The sequence below is a fragment of the Hyperolius riggenbachi genome, chromosome 12, assembly GCF_040937935.1.
Source record: "Hyperolius riggenbachi isolate aHypRig1 chromosome 12, aHypRig1.pri, whole genome shotgun sequence".
NCBI classification, from domain to species: Eukaryota; Metazoa; Chordata; class Amphibia; order Anura; family Hyperoliidae; genus Hyperolius; species Hyperolius riggenbachi.
In genome coordinates, this window is record NC_090657.1 from 238,965,364 (window position 1) to 238,986,982 (window position 21,619).

At 48.7% G+C, this 21,619-nt stretch overlaps 1 protein-coding gene across 1 annotated transcript in view; it reads left to right on the forward strand.

Annotated features, from left to right (window-relative positions):
• The first annotated feature begins 916 nt into the window (after positions 1–916).
• SDK2 (sidekick cell adhesion molecule 2) overlaps positions 917–21,619 on the forward strand; it is a 1,552,195-nt gene continuing 1,531,492 nt past the window's right edge. The window contains exon 1 of the mRNA XM_068263131.1: positions 917–1,019. The gene's annotated coding sequence lies outside the window, so the exon portion shown is untranslated. The remainder of the gene's footprint in view (positions 1,020–21,619) is intronic.

Below are 21,619 nucleotides of genomic sequence, written 5' to 3' on the forward strand. Positions count from 1 at the left end.
CGCCCCTTGACCAACTGCCACCCAAGGCCCGGTCCTTGGAGGCCTTTCCAGAAATCCGGCTCTGCATATTGCACGTAGAGGTAGATCCTTGTAAACTGTTAAGGAGTCAAGTCTGTGATGTAAGAACTGTAAAGTAGAAGGTGAATAATACCACCTATTAAAGTGAACCTCCGGACTAAAAATCGACTCAGCAGCACTGGAAAGCCCTGGTGTTTCTTTAACAGTTTCACAGCATCAGAACTTTGTTTCTCTTATACAAGCCTCATTTTTAGCTGCACAGACGAAAACTGCCCGGGCATTTCCCCCCTGATGCTGTGCAAAGCATGATCGGATTTCTGATGTTTTTGTTCCCATTCTGCTGTTTTGGTGCAATTTTTTTTTTTGACATTTTGAATTTGACATTTGAAGCCTAGCGTGTGCAGCTGGGAGGGGTTATCAGGACACAGGACAGTTGGAACTGTGTCTCCTGCTCCCTGTCACCTCCTTCCAACCAAAAAGATGGCTGCCCCCATTACAAAGATGGCAGCCCCCATGAATCACAAACATTTGCCTGTTCTTTTAAAACAGGGTGGGTAAAAGATTATATTACCTATCTATTCTAATTAACATAACTAATGTAACTTGATGACAGTTTGTTTGTTTAGGCTGAAGTTCCCCTTTAATAGCATATATGTGCAGGTTAACCAGCCAGCACCCCAATGATAAATTCTCCAAATAAGATTGCATCATGCTAATTACACAAAAGCTCATAAATGTTTCTGTGCAGATGAAAACACTTGTAGGGCTGCTTCCTGTTCAGTACTAAAACTGGATATATTTAGGCAATCCTTGTATAATTGAGATGTCAGATCGCCCCTGACATGTACATTTTTCTGTTGACAGGATCAGGCTGAAAATCAAAGGAATTCTTCCTGTTCCGTGCACAATGCTGATGTCACTAGGAAGATGGCAGCTCCCATACTAGCAAAAAATACAGCAGAAATCATCTATGGGGAAGAAGTAACAGGAAGCATACTGTGGTAAGCATGTCTCTGACACTGCAAGAGGCAAATAACATTTTTTTATTTGAAGTAGATATTTAATTGAAACATTCGGGAGCAATTTAGGCACAAACATTACAGTAATAAGTACGTTTGTAAAGCGAAGCTGAGAGATTCCACAGCATGAGGACAATGACTGCGATAGATAAGCTTACCAAAAGGCTTATGGATAATTTCCACATAATGTTGTTTTAATAGGAACATTACCAAAAGTTAGCAGTAGCAGGACTGCTCATCCGGATTCCGGATATCCGGGTAACCCGGGTATCCAAACTTTTTACGCTATCTGACCGGATTCGGATTCCGGATACCTGGGCCCAAATCCGGATAGCTATCTGCGGATATTTGGCCGCATAACCCGGATATCCGGATCCGAAATACTGTAACTAAGGAGATGACGTCCTGGAGCCAATCAGAGGGCTCCCAGCAGAAGCCCTAGCAACCAATCAGAGGGGAACCCTGGCCAGCCCCACCTGACCTCATTGAGCCAATCAGAGGGCTCCCAGCCTAAACCCTGGCACCCAATCACAGAAGGGAACGCTGGCCAGCCTCCCTGTATAATTAGGGCTGCCATGATGAGACATATCATCTTAGCTTGCTGAATGCTCACTGAGAGACATGCTCCAGTGCTGGTGGCCTAGCAAGGGCTGTACACAGTTATAAACCGAAAGCTGTTCAGTGATTAACCCCTTCACTATCACTACACTATTGTTAAATCGTTAGTTAGCTTGATTGATGTCATAGTGTGACAGTCAGTGTGTACTCCAGTGCTGCTGGCCGAGCAGTGATAAATCGAAAGGTGTTCAGTGATTAACCCCTTCACTATCACTACACTATTGTTAATGCATTTATTAGCTTGATGTAATTTGTGTGACAGTGTGTGTGCTGCAAGCAGCTCCTATGTGTCTGTCTGTGTGTGCTGTGTCTGTCTGTGTGTGCACAGACCAGGCCAGCTGCTGCCTGCTGGCCAGCTATTAGCCTTAGATATAGGTTAGGTTAGAGATTAGGGGATAGGAGGATTACTGTGTTATTGTGTAGTTAGTACTGTAGTACTGCAGTCAGTGTGCTAGTAGTTGTTAGAGTAGTAGTACTACTGTGCTAGCTTTCTACAGAACTGCTGTGCTGTGAGCAGCGGCAGTGTGACAGTTAGTGTGCACTAGTGTCTTCTCCTCTGCTGTCTGACTGTCACTCGGCACTTGCCACACTTGGCAAGCGACACGTGACACTTGGCAAGCGACACGTGACACTTGGCAAATACCATGTGAGACGTGCTAAGTGCCAATTGCCACGTCCGGCATTCTCCTGGCACACGTTACATTTGCTGCTGCTGCATTGCCCTGCTCCTGCTCCCACCACCAGGGTGCCACAGGCCACTGATACCACCCAGGGGCGTAGGAATAGGCCCTGCAGCCCCTGCGCCCGCGGGGGGGCCCGGCCCCCCCCTGGGGCCCGCTCGCGGCCGTTTTGTGGGTGCTGGAGGGGTGGCAGCATGAGGGGAAAGCCTTGCCCACAGTCGGCGGGGAGAGGGGTAGTTCCCCCCTCTCCCTCACCTCGGGGCTCTCCCCTCTGCGCTCCCCTCCAGCTCGTAAGTGTCTGTGGGGCTGTGGTGGGCAGCGAGCGGCGGGCAGATACATACCTGCTTCCGTGCGTTCCATCGGAGACTTCTCCCTCTAGCGGCTGACGTCACTTCCGGAAGTGCCGTCAGCCACTAGAGGGAGAAGTCTCCGATGGAACGCACGGAAGCAGGTATGTATCTACCCGCCGCTCGCTGCCCACCACAGCCCCACAGACACTTACGAGCTGGAGGGGAGCGCAGAGGGGAGAGCCCCGAGGTGAGGGAGAGGGGGGAACTACCCCTCTCCCCGCCGACTGTGGGCAAGGCTTTCCCCTCATGCTGCCACCCCTCCAGCACCCACAAAACGGCCGCGAGCGGGCCCCGGGGGGGGGGCGCTCAGAAAATCTGCAGGGGGGCCCGGTGGGGCCTAGTTACGCCCCTGATACCACCTATATTTAACCCAAAACACAATTGCTGCATAATTTTTTGGAGGTGTCTTGGCTGAAAATTGCCATGTCCCAGTTATGCGGTTGGACTTTGGACACAATGTGGGCTGCACGACCGCTGTCTGGAACCTAGGCCTAATGTTAATTGATAGCCATTTTTTTTGGGGTGGGGGGGGGAATTTTAAGTCCCCACATCATCAATTAGTGTTCCACTTTACAAAATAATGTTTGTTTGTTTGCACTATCTGAGGAAGGGGACCTGCCGCGGCCCCGAAACAATTGTCATGTTCGTTGTGCTGATGAAGCAATAAAGTGAAGCTTTCTGCATTTAAATCGGTTTGTCAACCTGGACTCTTTGCTTGACATTGTATCTTGGATGCTTGGGCTCAGCACCCTCAGGTTGTAGCACCCGTATCGTGGGTAAGGTGTGCCACCTCTGCAACACATTCGCATTACTTTACAAAATAATGATGCTACATGCCTGATATACCCTAATAACCAGGGGCGTAGCAATAGGGGGTGCAGAGGTAGCGACCGCATCGGGGCCCTTGGGTCAGAGGGGCCCTGAAGGGCCCTCTCTCAACTACAGTATTAGCTGTCTATTGATCCTGTGCTCATAAAAATCACTTCTATAGATACTTTGAATAGTGGTAATCATTAATAAACTGTTCCCCATCCCCTTCTTGCACCTCTGACACTGTAGTTGCCATTGGCAGGTTTTGGTGTGCCGTATTTATTGTTATGTATAGAGTGCTTGGGGGGCCCCATTGTAAAACTTGCATCGGGGCCCAAAGCTCCTTAGCTACGCCACTGCTAATAACCGTTTTTAAAGCAATTTAAAGGCCACTTCCGGTTTTCTATCCGGATATCCGAATCCGCCGGATACTAGGGTCGGATATCCGATTCGGATCGGACAATTTTGAACTCTGATATCCGACCCGGATCGGATATCTGGGTATCCGGATCCGAATCAGATCCGGAGTTTGAAAAGGGGTATCCGAGCAGCACTGAGCTGTAGGGAGGGGAAAAAAAATAAATGAATACATTGCAAAGTGAGAAGTTAAAAAACAGAAGGTAGATCAAGAAATGAAGTTTATCTATGATGTTTGATTCTTAATGAGCCTGCAGGTCAGCATCTTTACTGCTGGAAAGCATGAAAAGAATTGCACAGCTGCCCTTTTCTATAAACACACCCCCTAACAAAACGATAGGCTACTTGCTTGGCACCTGGCAACAGCCGTAATCTCTCACAATGCAGCGAGGTTCACATACTGGAAACTGTCAGAACCATGGCCCTGACATCACACTGTGGGAGGGGTTTCACCACAATATCAGCCACAGAGACGTCCCTGATGATCTATTTGAGAAAAGGAAAATATTTCTCATGGGAAAGGGGATATCCGCTGCTGATTGGGATGAAGTTCAAAGCTGTGTTAAATTTCCTCTTTAACTATTATTTTAAATAGTATTACAGCTGGGATTTTTTTGCCGTCTATTTCAAGAGAAACTCTAGGTGAGTAAATGGTACAAAAAAAAAAGTTGTACCGGAGGGTCTTACCTAGCTACCTCCCTGTCCCTTCCTACCCCCGAGCAGAGCAGCACGCAGTGGTAAGGTAACCACCTACAAGCATGCTGGGCACCACCCTCTTTGCTTTTTGCAGCTGCCTGCTGCTTTACTGCATCCTCTATATGGTTCTCGATGCATCACGTGACCCGGTGAGGGTCAGGTGACACACATCGGAAGGCAGATGGCGCCCAGAGCTCTGGTAGGTGGTGTCCACTGTTCACTGCTGTGCATTAATGAGAGAGACAGAGGCACGCCCCCACAGCCCCGCCCTTTACTGATGGTTGGTTGAGACTGCTGATTGATAGAAATGTCCCGAACGGTTCCCGGCGAACTTCGGTGGTTCGCGTTCGCCTGCCAAAGGCTAACTTTTCCGGAAGTTTGATTCGCCCCATAATGCTCTATTGAGCAGAACTTTGACCCTCTACATCACAGTCAGCAGGCACATTGTTACCAATCAGACTGCACTCACTCCTGGAGCCCCACCCCCCCTTATAAAAGGCAAGGTCCTTGAGCCATTTGACTCACTCGTCTGCCTATACTAGTTAGTTAAGGGACAGCTGCTACACACACTCTGCTACTGAGAGTTTAATTAGCCTCTTGTAGGCTCCACTTCCCTCCTCCCTTTCTACCCTTCTACCTCCTAGCAGAGGGAGGAGGGTCTCATCTGCCAGGGAATTCCAGTATTTCAAAAGCCAGCTTACATACCGTGGCTGGGAATTGAACCCAGGACTCAGTGTATGGTAGGTAACTAACATAGTCATTATACCACAAACACCACTAGCTGAAGCTAGCCTAGCATGTACCATTTATGCTCAATCCATTTATGCTCAAAAATACAATTCCGCGGAAAGCAGTGACCATCCCTACTAGAGAGAGAGAGAGAGAGAGAGAGAGAGAGAGAGAGAAAGATGAATCTACCTGGCTATCTGGGGTTCTCTTTGGACAACTGTTGAACGTGAAAGGCAAGGCCATGCCAGGCTACATATCCTTAAGCAGTGGCTGCATGGTGTAATGGTGAAGGGCTCTGCCTCTGACAAAGGAGACCAGAGTTCAAATCTCGGCTCTGTCTGTTCAGTAAGCCAGCACCTATTCAGTAGGAGACCTTAGGCAAGTCTTCCTAACACTGCTCCTGCCTATAGAGCGTGCCCTAGTGGCTGCAGCTCTGGTGCTTTGAGTCCGCCAGGAGAAAAGCATGATATAAATGTTATTTGTCTTGTCTAATTTTTCTCTTGGATTGAGCATAAATGGTACATGCTAGGCTAGTTTCAGCTAGTAGTGTTGGTGGTATAATGGATATGTTAGTTACCTACCATACACTGAGACCTGGGTTCAACTCCCAGCCATGGTATGTAAGCTGGCTTTTGAAATACTATAATTCCCTGGCAGATGAGACCCTCCTCCCTCCGGTAGGAGGGAATAGGTAGAAGGGTGGAGGGTAGAAGGGTAGAGGGTGGAGGGTGGATCTCCAGGTGTTAGAACCTTTGAAACATGTTTTATATCATTTTTCCAGCTAGTAGAAATTTTTCTAAATTTTGAAGTTCGCCTCCCCATTGAAGTCTATTGCGGTTTGCGAACTTTTTCGTGAACCAAACTTTCCGCAGAGGTTCGTGAACAGGGTTCGCCAACCGAAAAGAGGTTCGCGACATCACTACTGATTGAATGAGTCTTGGGTAAGCAAGACTCTACTGCACCCATATATGTATAAAAGTTATTGAGGCTATTTGCTTATATGTTTCTTTCATAAGTTACCAAAAAGTCAATATGGTGGCATGTCCTGTGTTGACAATGGGAGTTATTGCACTTTGTCTCTTTCTGGTGTCACCAGCCAGGTGGTATTCAGTCTTGACCCATGTTATCTGCTCAGATAATTTTTTTATTGCTTGCTGACAGGCATGCTGGAGAGTGGAGCATTAGCAGCTAACAGTCCCTGCTAGGGGTCATGGGACAGTCAGCTGATGCAAGAGGATTTACATCTCAGTGGCCTACAGGCACAGAAGGTCGGGCACCCTAAAGATGTGATTCGGGGTCTTGCAATCGGGGTCTGGATCCCCGTATTAGCAATACGCCGCCCGCGCAGTATAACATTAGTGCTATGAGGCCCCTAGTTTTGGCGCTCGGTGCTGAGCGATGGGTGCCGAAACCACCTGCTTCGCTGTCCCCTCCCAGTTACTCCACTGCCTCCTTCCCTCCCTCTATAGGTAAAAGCACCCACTCCTCCCACTTTCTGCCCCCTCCTTCTGTCAAGTAAGCAAGAACTTTCTCCCTTTCATAGATGAGGGTTTTCTGGCCCCCACCTTAGGCAAGAGCTTTCTGCTCACCTCCTCTTCTATAGGCAAGAGCTCTCTGGCCACTCCCCTTTCCATAGGCAAGAGATCTCTGCCCACCTCCCTTTTCATAGGCAAGAGCTTTCTGCCCCTCCAGTTCCATAGGCAGGAGCTTCCTGCCCCACGCCCTTTCTTTGGCTCATCCCCTCCTCTTCCATAGGCAATAATTCTCTGCCCCCTCTCCTCCTATAGGCAAGAGCTCTCCGCCCATTACACCCCCCCCCCCCTGCCCTACACACACACACACACACACACACACACACACACACACACACACACACACACACACACACACACACACACACACACACACACACACACACACACACACACACACGCGCACACACACACACACACGCACACACACACACACACACTTTCACTTCTGTAAGGATGAAAATTCTGGCCCACCAGTTCCATAGAAAAGTTTCCAGGCTCCACCCCCTTCCATAGGCAAGACAGTTTTGCCCCTCCTCTCTCTATAGGCAAGAGCTTTCTGACCACCCCCTACACTCACCAGTTCCATAGAAAAGTTTCCAGGCTCCACCCCCTTCCTTAGGCAATACAGTTTTGCCCCTCCTCTCTCTATAGGCAAGAGCTTTCTGACCACCCCCTACACTCACCCTACACTCACGCCTCCGTAGGGAAACGCTTTCTGGCCCTTTCACTCTTCATTGTTATCAGTATGCATTTACTTAGCATATGTAGATTTTCTGTAGCACTTCACAATTCATGTCACTGACTCCTCCTCAGGGGAGATATTCAAAGTTATTTTTTAAGGTATCAGCAAGCTTAATTTTAAAAGTTTCAAAAGCAACCTAATCAAAGGAGCGGCGGAGATGTGGATGGGGGATTTCCCGACAGCCCAAAGTTCCTCTTTAACTTTAGCTGTGCTTTAAGTTAGACAAAGCGCACATGTTAAGTATGACCCTGGGGTGGCTAATACAAAGCAGAGAGCGGGGAGAAGCAGTGTGACACCAGACATGTCACGCTTACCGCAGCTCCATGCACGGGAATAAGCCATACATACATTGCCAGAGAGGCGGACGAGCATGAAATATTCAGGGGGCTCCGACGACTCTATCAATCATATACGCTCCGTACAAAATGCTATAGGTTTTTATTCCGAGGCTTTGAAGCGGCTAATCTGCACATATCCCCCCAGAGCCTGTGTAAGAGCATTACGGCCTGCTCGCCAGGCGATAGACGCTGCACACATCAATAAGTACGCCGCGGCCTGCGAAAGGATGAGCGCTGCCTTTGATCAGGCCTCAGAAAAACAGGTTGATTTGCAGAGAACACAAGATAGAACAGCACAGGAGATCAAAGGGGAGAAGGGTGAGAAAACAGTGCAGAGTAGGCGGGGGGCGCTCCGGAGCATTGTTCCAGGAAGAGCTAGCTATTCAGCCTGACGTGTGATCACTGATACTTTACAGCACTGGAGACTGGGTCATCTCTGCTAAACTGAAGACAGGACTAGCAGAGAGGAGGAGGCTGCACAGAACAATGACACCTGGAAAAATATGGCAGCATGTAGAGGTGGAACTACAGCTGAAGCAACATTTTCACGTTCGGTTGGCCACAATTTCACTTAACGTGTACCTGAGACGAATTAGTCAAAAGGATTTATCCCCTGCAGTCTGTCTGCTCCCTCCATGTACTCCCGCTCCCCTCTGTTGTGCTGCTGTAAGTCCCGACTCTACTGAGTCACAGACTACTGCATATGCGAACTCCTGGAAGTATGCACCACTCGATCGTCTTCCCACCTCGGTGCATGCACAGTTTGTGAAGACTATGGGGATGATTCATTAAAGGATACCCGAGGTGACATGCGACCTGATGAGATAGACATGTGTATGTACAGTGCCAGGCACACAAATAACTATGCTGTTTTCCTTTTTTCTTTCCTTCCCTGAAAGAGTTACATATAAGGTATGTAAGTGGCTGACTCAGTCCTGACTCAGACAGGAAGTGACTACAGTGTGACCCTCACTGATAAGAAATTCCAACTATAAAACACTTTCCTAGCAGAAAGTGGCTTCTGAGAGCAAGAAAGAGGTAAAAAAGGGGAATTTCTTATCAGTGAGGGTCACAGTGTAGTCACTTCCTGTCTGAGTCAGGACTGAGTCAGCCACTTACATACCTGCTATTTAACTCTTTCAGGCAGAGAAAGGAAAAAAAAGAACAGCATAGTTATTTGTGTGCTAGGCACTGTACATACCTATGTCTATCTCATCATGTCACACGTCACTTCGGGTATCCTTTAAAGGGAACCTGAACTGAGTAAAATTATTTAAAATAAACACATGACATAGCTGCAAATTAATATTATATACTTACCCTTACTGTCAGTTCCTCTCAGAAACTCACAATTTTCTTCTTACAGTGAGCTCTTACAGTTCTGACAATATTTTGTCAGAACTGAAATATACCAGTTGCTGTCAGTTATATATCAGCAGCTGTCAGTTACAAATGAATGTGGGTAATGTCCATGTTTCCCTATGGCTTTACTGGGTGATATTACAGTTTAACTGTGTGCTGACCAGAAAGCTGTTATGGGGTAATGGCCATTTTCAAAATGAAGGACCGAGAATTCCATCGAACAAACAATCAAACAAGACGCAAGAGAGGAGAGAGAGACTGAGGAGCAGACTACATGGAAGGTAAGTATGACTTGTGTATGTTTATTTTGACTTTTTATTTTCACTTCAGGTTCTCTTTAAGCTGTGCTGCTACAGCCGCTCAACCGGCCCTGCTTGGGATGAGGCAGACATCTCCTGGGACAAGATCAGCCCTGAATGTGCAACGCTAAAACATAACTTTCCTTCAGAGGTGTGAGCTTATAACAGCCAAACTTATAGGACTGATGTTTAATATACACGACAAAGTTAAAGTGTACTCAAGGCAATAATGAAAAAGTAGATACCTTAACGACTTAAGAACCGCGCTAATTTAAATCTACAACCCCCTGTTTTGACGGCTACCTGGCTGGCAGGGCGTAGATTTCAATACACAGACACTGCGCGTTATCGCCGCTTTTGTTACTCCCGACGATCTCACCGCTTTCTCCCCGCCGCAGCTCACTCACTCTGCCGTCTTTATAACGGCAGAGCCCTGTGAACCGGTCAGGAGCCAATGATATCGGCTATCAATGTAAACAGCTTCCCATTGGCTTACATTGATGGCCAGGGTCAGCGGCTCCTGACCGGCTCACAGGAGCTCTGTCTTCATAGAGACGGCAGAGTCGTGACAGATAAAAATTGCGCACAGCGTCAGGGAAATTAAAATGACGCCGCATAGACTTACATTATATAGCGCTATTGAGCGTTATAAGTGTTAAAAAATGGCGCAGGCAGTGTGCCTTACACTTATAACGCTAAATAGCGTTATAAGTCTTAAAAAATGCAGGGGGGGGGGAGAGAGGCAGCGGAAAATGGAGGGAATGGGCATCGGTGGAGGATGTGTGCAATATGCATACATTACCTTGTCCTGGGCTGCCGATCGCTCCTTCACTTCTTCCGTTAGTTTGCTGTAGTCCTGCAGCCGGCCAATCACCATGTGGTTTCAGTACCCGCATGGTGATTGGCTGGCTGCAGGACTACAGCAAACAAACTAGGAAGTGAAGGAGCGATCGCCGGTCGGGACAAGGTAATGTATGCATATTACACACATCCTCCACCTATGCCTACTCCCTCCAGTGTCCCGCTGCCTATACTAGCAGCCCCCTGCATTTTTAATGGCGTACCGTTCTGCAATAAATGTATCATAAAACGCGATTTACCGTTTTAATGTATTTACATTAAAACGGTAAATGGCGTTTTATGATACATTTATCGGCAGAACGGTGCGCCATTTTTCTCCCTGCGCCATTTTTAAATGGACGTGGCAGGGTGGGTGGCTGACGTTCCTAGCATGCGGCGTGGACAGCGATTGCGGTGGGTATGTGTGGCGATTCGCCTGTATTTGTCAGTATTCCGCCAGTTTTCGTACCAGTAGTCTCTGGTACTCTGCGTCAGCTATGTATTTTTGGTGAGACTTTTGCCGTTGATCCTCCTCCAGCATGCCTCGATCCAGGTGTTAGGCCCCTGGAAACAACTTTTCCATTACTTTTGTGGCCAGAAATAGTTCCTGAAGGTTTTAGAATTCGCCTGTCCATTGAAGTCAGTATATGGAGATTCACCTGTTTGCAAACTTTTTTTATGGAAATTCGCGTTCGCCATTCGCAAATCTTAAATTTTATGTTCTACCCATCTCTAGCTGAGGTGAGTGGCGGCGAACCTTTCAGAGGCCGAGTGCCCAAACTGTGACCTAACATCAACCACTGAGTGCCAATGGGGGGGGGGGGGGGGTGTTTGCGGGGCGCGTGGTGAAACGAGGATTCGCATCATGGGTGTGCAGAAGCTTTGTGATGCTATTTATTAGTATACCCGTCGTAACCCCAAAGCAGCAAATATAGCCAACTATGACCATTAAATAACAAATGCAGCAACAGTTACCCCAGACACCAGAAAATTAACGCAATGTGGGCAACATTTCAGCAGAAAATAAACGCAGTGGGTAATATTTCAGCAGAAAATAAACACAGTGGGCAACATTTCAGCAGAAAATAAACGCAGTGGGCCACACTTCACCAGAAAATAACGCAATGTATGTCACATTTTACCTGCAAAAAAAGTAATGTACTCACCTGGCAGAAGTCTCCTCTCCCGGCCGGCCTCTGGCACGCAGCTCCCCCAGACGATCCTCCTGCAGTCTCCCGCTCTGACAGGCAGAGAGCAGGGCTATGGGAAGATGGCGCCTGAAGCCCTGTACTGGAGACACAAATAGTCTCCAGTACAGGGCTTTGGACGCCATCTTCCCGTAGCCCTGCTCTGCCTGCCGGAAAACTATGCAGGCTGCTGGTGTGGGGCTGCGGGCTATGAACTGGCTCGGTGTCTAGTAGACGCCGCGGCCAGTTCATGCAGGACATAGCGCAGCAGCGATGGCGTGCCAGCAGATTCGGCTATGTGCCATAGGTTCGCCATCGCTGCTATAGGGGCACTTATTTTTACTTACAGGTACACTTTAAGAAGAGGGAAACCTCTGAATCCTGCAGAGGCTTCCAACATCTTCCTGGCCCCACCGTTGACAAGTGTGAACCCCAAAAGGACCACGCTCCTCTTAATGCGCACTGTGATACTGCACAGTGCAACTATACTCGTATGAGGGCAGCATGGCTGTGCTCATATATAAAGAGCAGTGCAGTCGCAATCTTCCTGAGCAGCCGCAGGTTTACTTTAAAAGGAAATGGAGGTGAGGGCTAGTGTTGGGCGAACAGTGTTCGCCACTGTTCGGGTTCTGCAGAACATCACCCTGTTCGGGTGATGTTCGAGTTCGGCCGAACACCTGACGGTGCTCGGCCAAACCGTTCGGCCACATGGCCGAACTAAGAGCGCATGGCCGAACGTTCCCCGAACGTTCGGCTAGCGCTGTGATTGGCCGAACGGGTCACGTGGTTCGGGCCCGAACGCGCTCTGATTGGCCGAACGGTCACGTGGTTCGGGTAAATAAATACCCGAACCACGTCATATCTCCGCCATTTGTCTGTGGGTTTAGCTTTGGGTAGGCAGGCAGGGTAGTTCGCTCTCCAGCCACGCTAGCCAGGGTCCCCCCCAGTCATTGTGTGTCGCTGCTGGGAACAGTAGTACACCGCTCGCTCAGCCACACTATATATAGCATTGTTTACTGCCACTGTGTACCTCGCTCAGCCACGCTATATATATATAGCATTGTGTTTTCTGATACTCTGTGTACACGGCTTAGGCTAGCCTGACTAATATAGCATTGTGTGTACTGCCACTGTGCACCTCGCTCAGCCACGCTATATATAGCATTGTGTGTACTGCCACTGTGCACCTCGCTCAGCCACGCTATATATAGCATTGTGTGTACTGCCACTGTGCACCTCGCTCAGCCACGCTATATATAGCATTGTGTGTACTGCCACTGTGCACCTCGCTCAGCCACGCTATATATAGCATTGTGTGTACTGCCACTGTGCACCTCGCTCAGCCACGCTATATATAGCATTGTGTTTTCTGACACTGTGCACCTCGCTCAGCCACGCTATATATAGCATTGTGTGTACTGCCACTGTGCACCTCGCTCAGCCACGCTATATATAGCATTGTGTGTACTGCCACTGTGCACCTCGCTCAGCCACGCTATATATAGCATTGTGTGTACTGCCACTGTGCACCTCGCTCAGCCACGCTATATATATAGCATTGTGTTTTCTGACACTCTGTGTACACGGCTTAGCCTGACTAATATAGCATTGTGTGTACTGCCACTGTGCACCTCGCTCAGCCACGCTATATATAGCATTGTGTGTACTGCCACTGTGCACCTCGCTCAGCCACGCTATATATAGCATTGTGTGTACTGCCACTGTGCACCTCGCTCAGCCACGCTATATATAGCATTGTGTGTACTGCCACTGTGCACCTCGCTCAGCCACGCTATATATAGCATTGTGTGTACTGCCACTGTGCACCTCGCTCAGCCACGCTATATATAGCATTGTGTGTACTGCCACTGTGCACCTCGCTCAGCCACGCTATATATAGCATTGTGTGTACTGCCACTGTGCACCTCGCTCAGCCACGCTAAATATAGCATTGTGTGTACTGCCACTGTGCACCTCGCTCAGCCACGCTATATATATAGCATTGTGTTTTCTGACACTCTGTGTACACGGCTTAGCCTGACTAATATAGCATTGTGTGTACTGCCACTGTGCATCTCGCTCAGCCACGCTATATATAGCATTGTGTGTACTGCCACTGTGCACCTCGCTCAGCCACGCTATATATAGCATTGTGTGTACTGCCACTGTGCACCTCGCTCAGCCACGCTATATATAGCATTGTGTTTTCTGACACTCTGTGTACACGGCTTAGCCTGACTAATATAGCATTGTGTGTACTGCCACTGTGCACCTCGCTCAGCCACGCTATATATAGCATTGTGTGTACTGCCACTGTGCACCTCGCTCAGCCACGCTATATATAGCATTGTGTGTACTGCCACTGTGCACCTCGCTCAGCCACGCTATATATAGCATTGTGTTTACTGCCACTCTGTGTACACCGCTCAGCCAGACTATATACCGTTGTTTACTGCCACTCTGTGTACACCGCTCAGCCAGACTATATACCGTTGTTTACTGACACTCTGTGTACACCGCTCAGCCAGACTACATACCATTGTTTACTGACACTCTGTGTACACGGCTCAGCCTGACTATAAAGCATTGTGTGTACTGCCACTGTGCACCTCGCTCAGCCACGCTATATATAGCATTGTGTTTAATGACACTCTGTGTACACGGCTTAGCCAGACTATATAGCATTGTGTGTACTGCCACTCTGTGTACACCGCTCAGCCAGACTATATAGCATTGTGTTTACTTCCACTCTGTGTCTGCTGGGCCTGGGAACAGTAGTACACCGCTCACCCGCCACTGTATAGCATTGTGCTCTGTGTCGCTGCTGGGAATAGTGGTACTGTATAGCATTTCTGTACTGCCACTGTACTGCTGCCAGTCAGCGTGTACTGTAAGGATAAGTGAAATGAGGAAGAAATCCGGTGAAAGAGGAAGGGGCAAGGGAAGAGGTGTTTCCCCTGACGGTTCACGTACAGGCCACAGGGGAGCACCCAAGAAAACCCACTCAATACCGCCCATGTTGTCCAGGACAACAACCCTCACAAATCCAAAAGAACAGGACCAGATAATTACTTGGATGACCTCTCAAGCGTCCAGCAGTGGGTTAAGCAGCACCAGCACATCACGCACGAGGTCCGAGTCCTCAGCCAGTTACAAGGAGCCAGTGGGCACAAAGCTGACACAACCGGCAGCGACACCACGCACACAACTGCCAGATAACCAGTCCTATGAATTACCTCAGGACACAATGGGGTATTCGCAGGAGCTATTCCCAGCCCAACAAACTTCCACCTATGAAAGGTCAATGGAGGAACAGCCAGAAATGTTGTGCCCGGATTCACAACCATTAACTGTGGGAAATGCACCGCGCACTGAAATACAAGGCGAGTCCGAGGAGGACTCGGAAACCCAAATCCCAGAGCAAGTTGGGCAGGAGGGGTTGCAATTGCAGGAGGTCGGCCGACAAGATCTGGAAGACGACGTTGGAGTGAGCTGCGCAGAGGTTGTTCTGGGGAGCTCTACTCCACGGCGGCGGCCCCCCACAATGACATATGACGAGTTTGAGGAGATGGAAGAGGAGGGTATGGACAATGTGGATAGAGACCCAGATTTTATTTGTGAACGAGAACATCGCCGTCGTAGCAGCAGCACAGATGAGTCTGTTGAAGAACCCACTGCTGCACGAGTTCGCCTTGTGCCACAAGGTAGGCGGCGCGCAATTTCAGGCACCACAAGCGTGGAAGTTAGAGTGAGAGGCAAAAGAGGAGGAAACAGAAATCGCCAGCAAGGAGGCAGGTGCTCCAAAGTCTGGGCTTTCTTTGAAGACTGCACTGAGGATGTTACCATGGCGATTTGCAAGGTGTGCAAGACTCGCCTGAGCAGGGGGAAAAGTATTAACAACCTCTCCACCACCAGCATGAGCCGCCACATGCTATCCAAACATCCCACTCTGTGGGCAAACGCGGCAGGACAGGGTACCAGCAACACTGCCTCCCTTGGGTTTACCAGACTCACCACCAGACCCGCCTCAGCAGCAGCAGTAGCCCAGCCATTGCGTGGTTCACAACATTCACAAACATCAGACGACGCTGACACTGTCACTTTCCGGAGTAGTGCTCTTGAGGTCTCCCAGTGTTCATCAAACACAACAACCAACAGCCCTTCCGTGTGCAGCGCTACGGTTCAGTTGTCTGTGTCAGAGATGTTTGAGCGCAAGAGGAAATTGCCAGCAAATGATCCCCGGGCCGTGGCAGTAACAGCCAGCATAGCCAAGCTTCTGGCCTGCGAAATGCTGCCATATCGAGTGGTGGAGACAAACAGCTTCAAGGGCATGATGTCAGTGGCCATCCCACGTTACGTGGTTCCCAGCTGCTACCACTTTGCGCGCTCTGCAGTGCCTGAGTTGCATGAGCACGTGGTCAGCAAAATAACCCGAAGCTTGAAGAATGCCGTTGCCTGCAAGGTTCACCTCACCACTGACAGTTGGACGAGTGCGTTCGGCCAGGGTCGATACATCTCCCTTACCGCGCACTGGGTGAACCTTGTGGAGCCTGGCAGCGATTCCTCACCTGCTACGGCGCGGGTGTTGCCCACGCCGCAAACAGCTGCACCGCCGTCCCTCCCACTGGATAACAACAGCAGCACCTACCTCTCTGACTCCTTCTCCTCCAACGCATCTCAAAGCTGTACCTCATCCGGAAACGCTAACCCAGCAGCAGTAGGATCGTGGAAGCAGTGCAGCACAGCTGTTGGCATGCGTCAGCAAGCGTTGCTGAAGCTGATCTGCCTTGGGGATAAGCAGCACACAGGGGAGGAAATTTGGAAGGGAATAAAGGAACAGACGGATTTGTGGCTGGCACCGCTGGACTTGAAACCGGGCATGGTTGTGTGTGATAATGGGAGTAATCTCATTCGCGCTTTAAGGTTGGCTAAGCTGACACACATCCCTTGCCTGGCGCACGTGATGAACCTAGTAGTTCAGCGGTTCCTGAGGACATACCCAGGCGTGGCCGATCTTCTGTTGAAGGTGCGTCGAGTGGCCAAACATTGTAGAAATTCCAGTACTGCTTCGGGGGCACTCGCCAAGATGCAGGAGCGCTTCAATCTCCCCCACCATCGCTTGCTGTGTGATGTCCCTACGCGCTGGAATTCTACGCTGCACATGCTAGCCCGCTTTTGCGAGCAGAAGAGTGCAGTGGTCCAGTACATGACGGCGCAGTACCGAGGCGCATCCGGCCAGCTGCCAAGCTTCTGTGGATCCGATTGGGCCAACATGTTGGACCTCTGCCAAGTCCTCCAAAATTTTGAGCAATCCACGTTGCTTGTGAGCAGTGACAACTCTTCAGTCAGCATTACCATACCACTGCTGTGTTTACTGAAGAGGTCAATGTTGAAAATCAAGGAAACAGCTGTCATGATGCAACTGGGGGAATCTGAAGGAGAAAACGATCAGCGTGATGGTACCAACATCAGGCCATCCGCCTCAGGGAACGCTGGCCCCAGCAGCTATGACGAAGAAGAGGAGGAGGAACAGCTGGAGTTGGAGCAGGAATTTCATGCCACCACTGACGAGGGCCAGAGCGGTGCACGTTGGACTTCCACAATTCAGCGCGAATGGTCAGCAGCAGCAGACCAGGAGGAAGGTGACGACTATGATGCATCACAACAACTATCACAACGCTCACAAGAGGATGATGAGGATTCTGGTAGGACTCTTGCACACATGGCTCAATTCATGCTAGACTGCATTGAACGCGACCCACGCATTGTGCGCATTCTGGACAACACCAATTACTGGGTTTATACCCTTCTGGATCCACGGTACAAACACAATGTTCCAAAACTGCTTGAAGAAAGAGTCAGACAGGTCAAAATGGAAGAATACCAGCAGGCCCTTGTGGAGACTTTAGAGAGGAGATTGACATCCTCCCCCTCCTCTAGCCAGTTGTACGCCGACAGACTGACTTCCGCAAACCCAGGACGACCAGGAGGGCAGCAAACAACGCAAGCCGCAGCTAGTGCCCAAAAGGGAACGGTATCACCCATGCAGCAGCAGCCCACTGAACAGGAAGCGTGCAGATCCACCTCCAACACCGATCGCCTGGAGAAGATGGTCAAGGACTACATGTCAGATGACGTAGCTGTGTCGAACAATCCATCTGCACCCTTCAACTATTGGGTATCGAAGCTAGACACCTGGCACGAACTGGCAATGTACGCAATAGAGGTGCTGGCTTGCCCGGCAGCCAGCGTTATGTCGGAACGCTGTTTCAGTGCTGCCGGAGGCATCGTCACAGATCGGCGTATCCGCCTCTCCACAGAAAATGCAGACCGTCTGACTCAAATTAAAATGAATCAATCCTGGATTGGAAACGACTACGCAACACTCCAGGACCCCAACCAAGTAACATGACCAATGAACATCTGGGATGGTGTAGCGTTACCGGTCCCTGTTTATTGAACCTCTCATCTGTATTACATTTATGACTGCATGGCGGCAAAAAGCATTGCTGCTATATCCGCACGCTTTTTGTCCTCATGCAAGGCCTGGGTTGTTGTGTCTCACAAAGCGTGGCCTTCTCCTCCTGCGCCTGCTCCTGTTCCATCACGTGTGCTGCTGCTGGGTTAGCGTTGCCGCGTGGTCCCTGTTTATTGAACCACTTATCTTTATTAAATTTATGACTGCATGGCGGTACAAAGCATGCTATCCGCACGCTTCTTGTCCTCATGCAAGGCCTGGGTTGTTGTGTCTCACAAAGCGTGGCCTTCTCCTCCTGCGCCTCCTCCTGTTCCATCACGTCTGCTGCTGCTGGGTTAGCGTTGCCGCGTGGTCCCTGTTTATTGAACCACTTATCTTTATTAAATTTATGACTGCATGGCTGTACAAAGCATGCTATCCGCACGCTTCTTGTCCTCATGCAAGGCCTGGGTTGTTGTGTCTCACAAAGCGTGGCCTTCTCCTCCTGCGCCTCCTCCTGTTCCATCACGTCTGCTGCTGCTGGGTTAGCGTTGCCGCGTGGTCCCTGTTTATTGAACCACTTATCTTTATTACATTTATGACTGCATGGCGGTACCTCATGCAAGGCCTGGGTTGTTGTGTCTCACAAAGCGTGGCCTTCTCCTCCTGCGCCTCCTCCTGTTCCATCACGTCTGCTGCTGCTGGGTTAGCGTTGCCGCGTGGTCCCTGTTTATTGAACCACTTATCTTTATTACATTTATGACTGCATGGCGGTACAAAGCATGCTATCCGCACCCTTCTTGTCCTCATGCAAGGCCTGGGTTGTTGTGTCTCACAAAGCGTGGCCTTCTCCTCCTGCACCACCCTCCTCCTGTTCCATCACGTGTGCTGCTGCTGGGTTAGCGTTACCGGTCCTTTTTCCTGGAACCTCTTATATGTATTACATTTATGACTGCATGCCGACAAAAAGCATGTTACCTGTGCAAAGAAAACAGACATTTCCCGCATTTAAAAGACAGTTTTCCCTTTGAAATTTAAAATCGATTTTCTCAAAAACTATAAGCTCTTTTCGCTAATTTTTTTTTTCCTCTTGTACCCACTCCCAAGGTGCACATACCCTGTAAATTTGGGGTATGTAGCATGTAAGGAGGCTTTACAAAGCACAAAAGTTCGGGTCCCCATTGACTTCCATTATGTTCGGAGTTCGGGTCGAACACCCGAACATCGCGGCCATGTTCGGCCTGTTCGGCCCGAACCCGAACATCTAGATGTTCGCCCAACACTAGTGAGGGCGATATGGAGGCTGCCATATTGATTTCCTTGTAAATAATGCCAGTTTTCTGGTTGTGCTAGTGGTCTTTTGGCATAAGTATTGTCTGAGTTTAAACCCTGGAACAAGCATATGGCTAATCCAGTAAAACCTAACTCAGCTGAGTCAGAGTACCTTATCTGTAAGCATGTTCAGGGTGTATGGCTAAAAGTATTAGAGGCAGAGGATCAGGACGACAGCCAGACAATGTGCATTGTTTAAAAGGAAATAAATATGGCAGCCTCCATATCACTCTCACCTCGGGTTCCTTTTAAGACAACACGTTTCGTGGCTATTTCTTGCTTCTTCCGGTGAATGACAAAGCAATGTGCCAAGTGGCCAAGTGGCTGTGGTGAACAGGTATGAGCGCCTGTACTGCAATGTTTATTATTGGTTTACATTTGTGTCAGCTGCACACGAAGTATGGCCGTGCACAGGAAGTAGATTCGTGTCAGCTGCACAGGAAGTATGGCCGTGCACAGGAAGTAGATTTGTGTCAGCTGCACAGGAAGTATGGCCGTGCACAGGAAGTAGATTTGTGTCAGCTGCACAGGAAGTATGGCCGTGCACAGGAAGTAGATTTGTGTCAGCTGCACAGGAAGTATGGCCGTGCACAGGAAGTAGATTTGTGTCAGCTGCACAGGAAGTATGACCGTGCACAGGAAGTAGATTCGTGTCAGCTGCACGGGAAGTATGGTCGTGCACAGGAAGTAGATTCGTGTCAGCTGCACAGGAAGTATGGTCTGTGAGGTGGAGCTTCAGAATTTAGGCTTCCTGTTATCATTTTGCTTTGTTTTTCCCAATCATCCCCTAACACCCGTGGACACAGTAAATATAAAAAAGAAGGTAAAAGATTAATACAGAAAAAACAATGACACAGATCAGAGATAAGATAAAGTACGCATGGAGACCTTTCGCTGTCAGAATGGGGTCTGATTGTTCCCCAGCAAGGCTTCACATTTAAGCTGAATTGTTGGCACTAAATCAGGTGACGTTTCATAATGCGATCTACAGAGCTAATTACAAAGCATAAGGGAATCATTAATCTTACACCAAGAGACGGTCTCTTATCAGCAGTCCAACCATCCTAAATGTCAGTCTGTAGAGAATCTTCTCTGAAACAACGCACATCAGGAACTCAGCGATATCGGTGCCTGGCGTATTCCTGGTAACTTTCATAACTGATAAGAGAACCTCCGCTTGTTATAATCGAATTGCTGTTGTTTATCCCCTACTTATTGCCTGATGAAGTGGGCTGTGCCCACGAAACGCGTTGCATTCTTAGGGTATTTTCAATAAATGTGTATGTTTACATAGTGACAGTGCGTTGTGTCTGCTTTACGGAGGTAAGTCCACCACTTTATCCCAGCAGTTAGTTTTTATGTACTTTTATTCTTCTGGCGCTTCTGTTCACCTACCAGAATATTTGAGTGCACCCCAGGTGGAGGGGTGATCTACCCCCTTTCTTCCAATCTACAGAGAGCGACTTCTTAATCCTGAGTGAGGACAGGTCTAATCTCCTCACCTGCCTAATGAGTGGTTACCTGGGTGGTAACCCGTGTTTGTGAGGATTACCATCTCACTTCTTTGCTTCTCCAACCATTTCTGACATACTACAAAATATTGGACTCTCGATTTCTTTCAACTATAGATACGAGTCTTGTATAAGAGAACCTATCTACACACCCACTTTTTGTGTCACCCTTCAGAACTGTACTCAATCCAATGGGCGACACTGTGGCAAATGAGCGCGGTACAGATATGGCAATGGTGTATACCGAGCAGTGTAAACTGTTGTGGGGGTTGGGGGTGACAATGACTTCCAGGGGACAGTTTTATTTATCAACGCCTGACATTTTTGACCCTTTAGCTGTGTTGCGTTGATAGAGCAGTAATTACTTATATTACTTATATTACTTATAACACCTTGGTATATATATATATATATATATATATATATATATATGGTTTTTTTCAGTACAATCTAGTCTTTCTTTGGATACTATTTTTTTTCCCCAAAAATTTTTACTTTTACAGTAATGTTATGGGGAAAACTTAGGCGTAAATGCAGAACGTACCCATTATTTCATTTCTCGCCCTTCCTAACATTCACGTGACGCGTCCCACAGTTATAAAACACATAAAAATGACTTCTTTGGCCCTCTCTGGTTCAAATGATATTCCATACGCCTTATTTTATTACTAGATGAGCA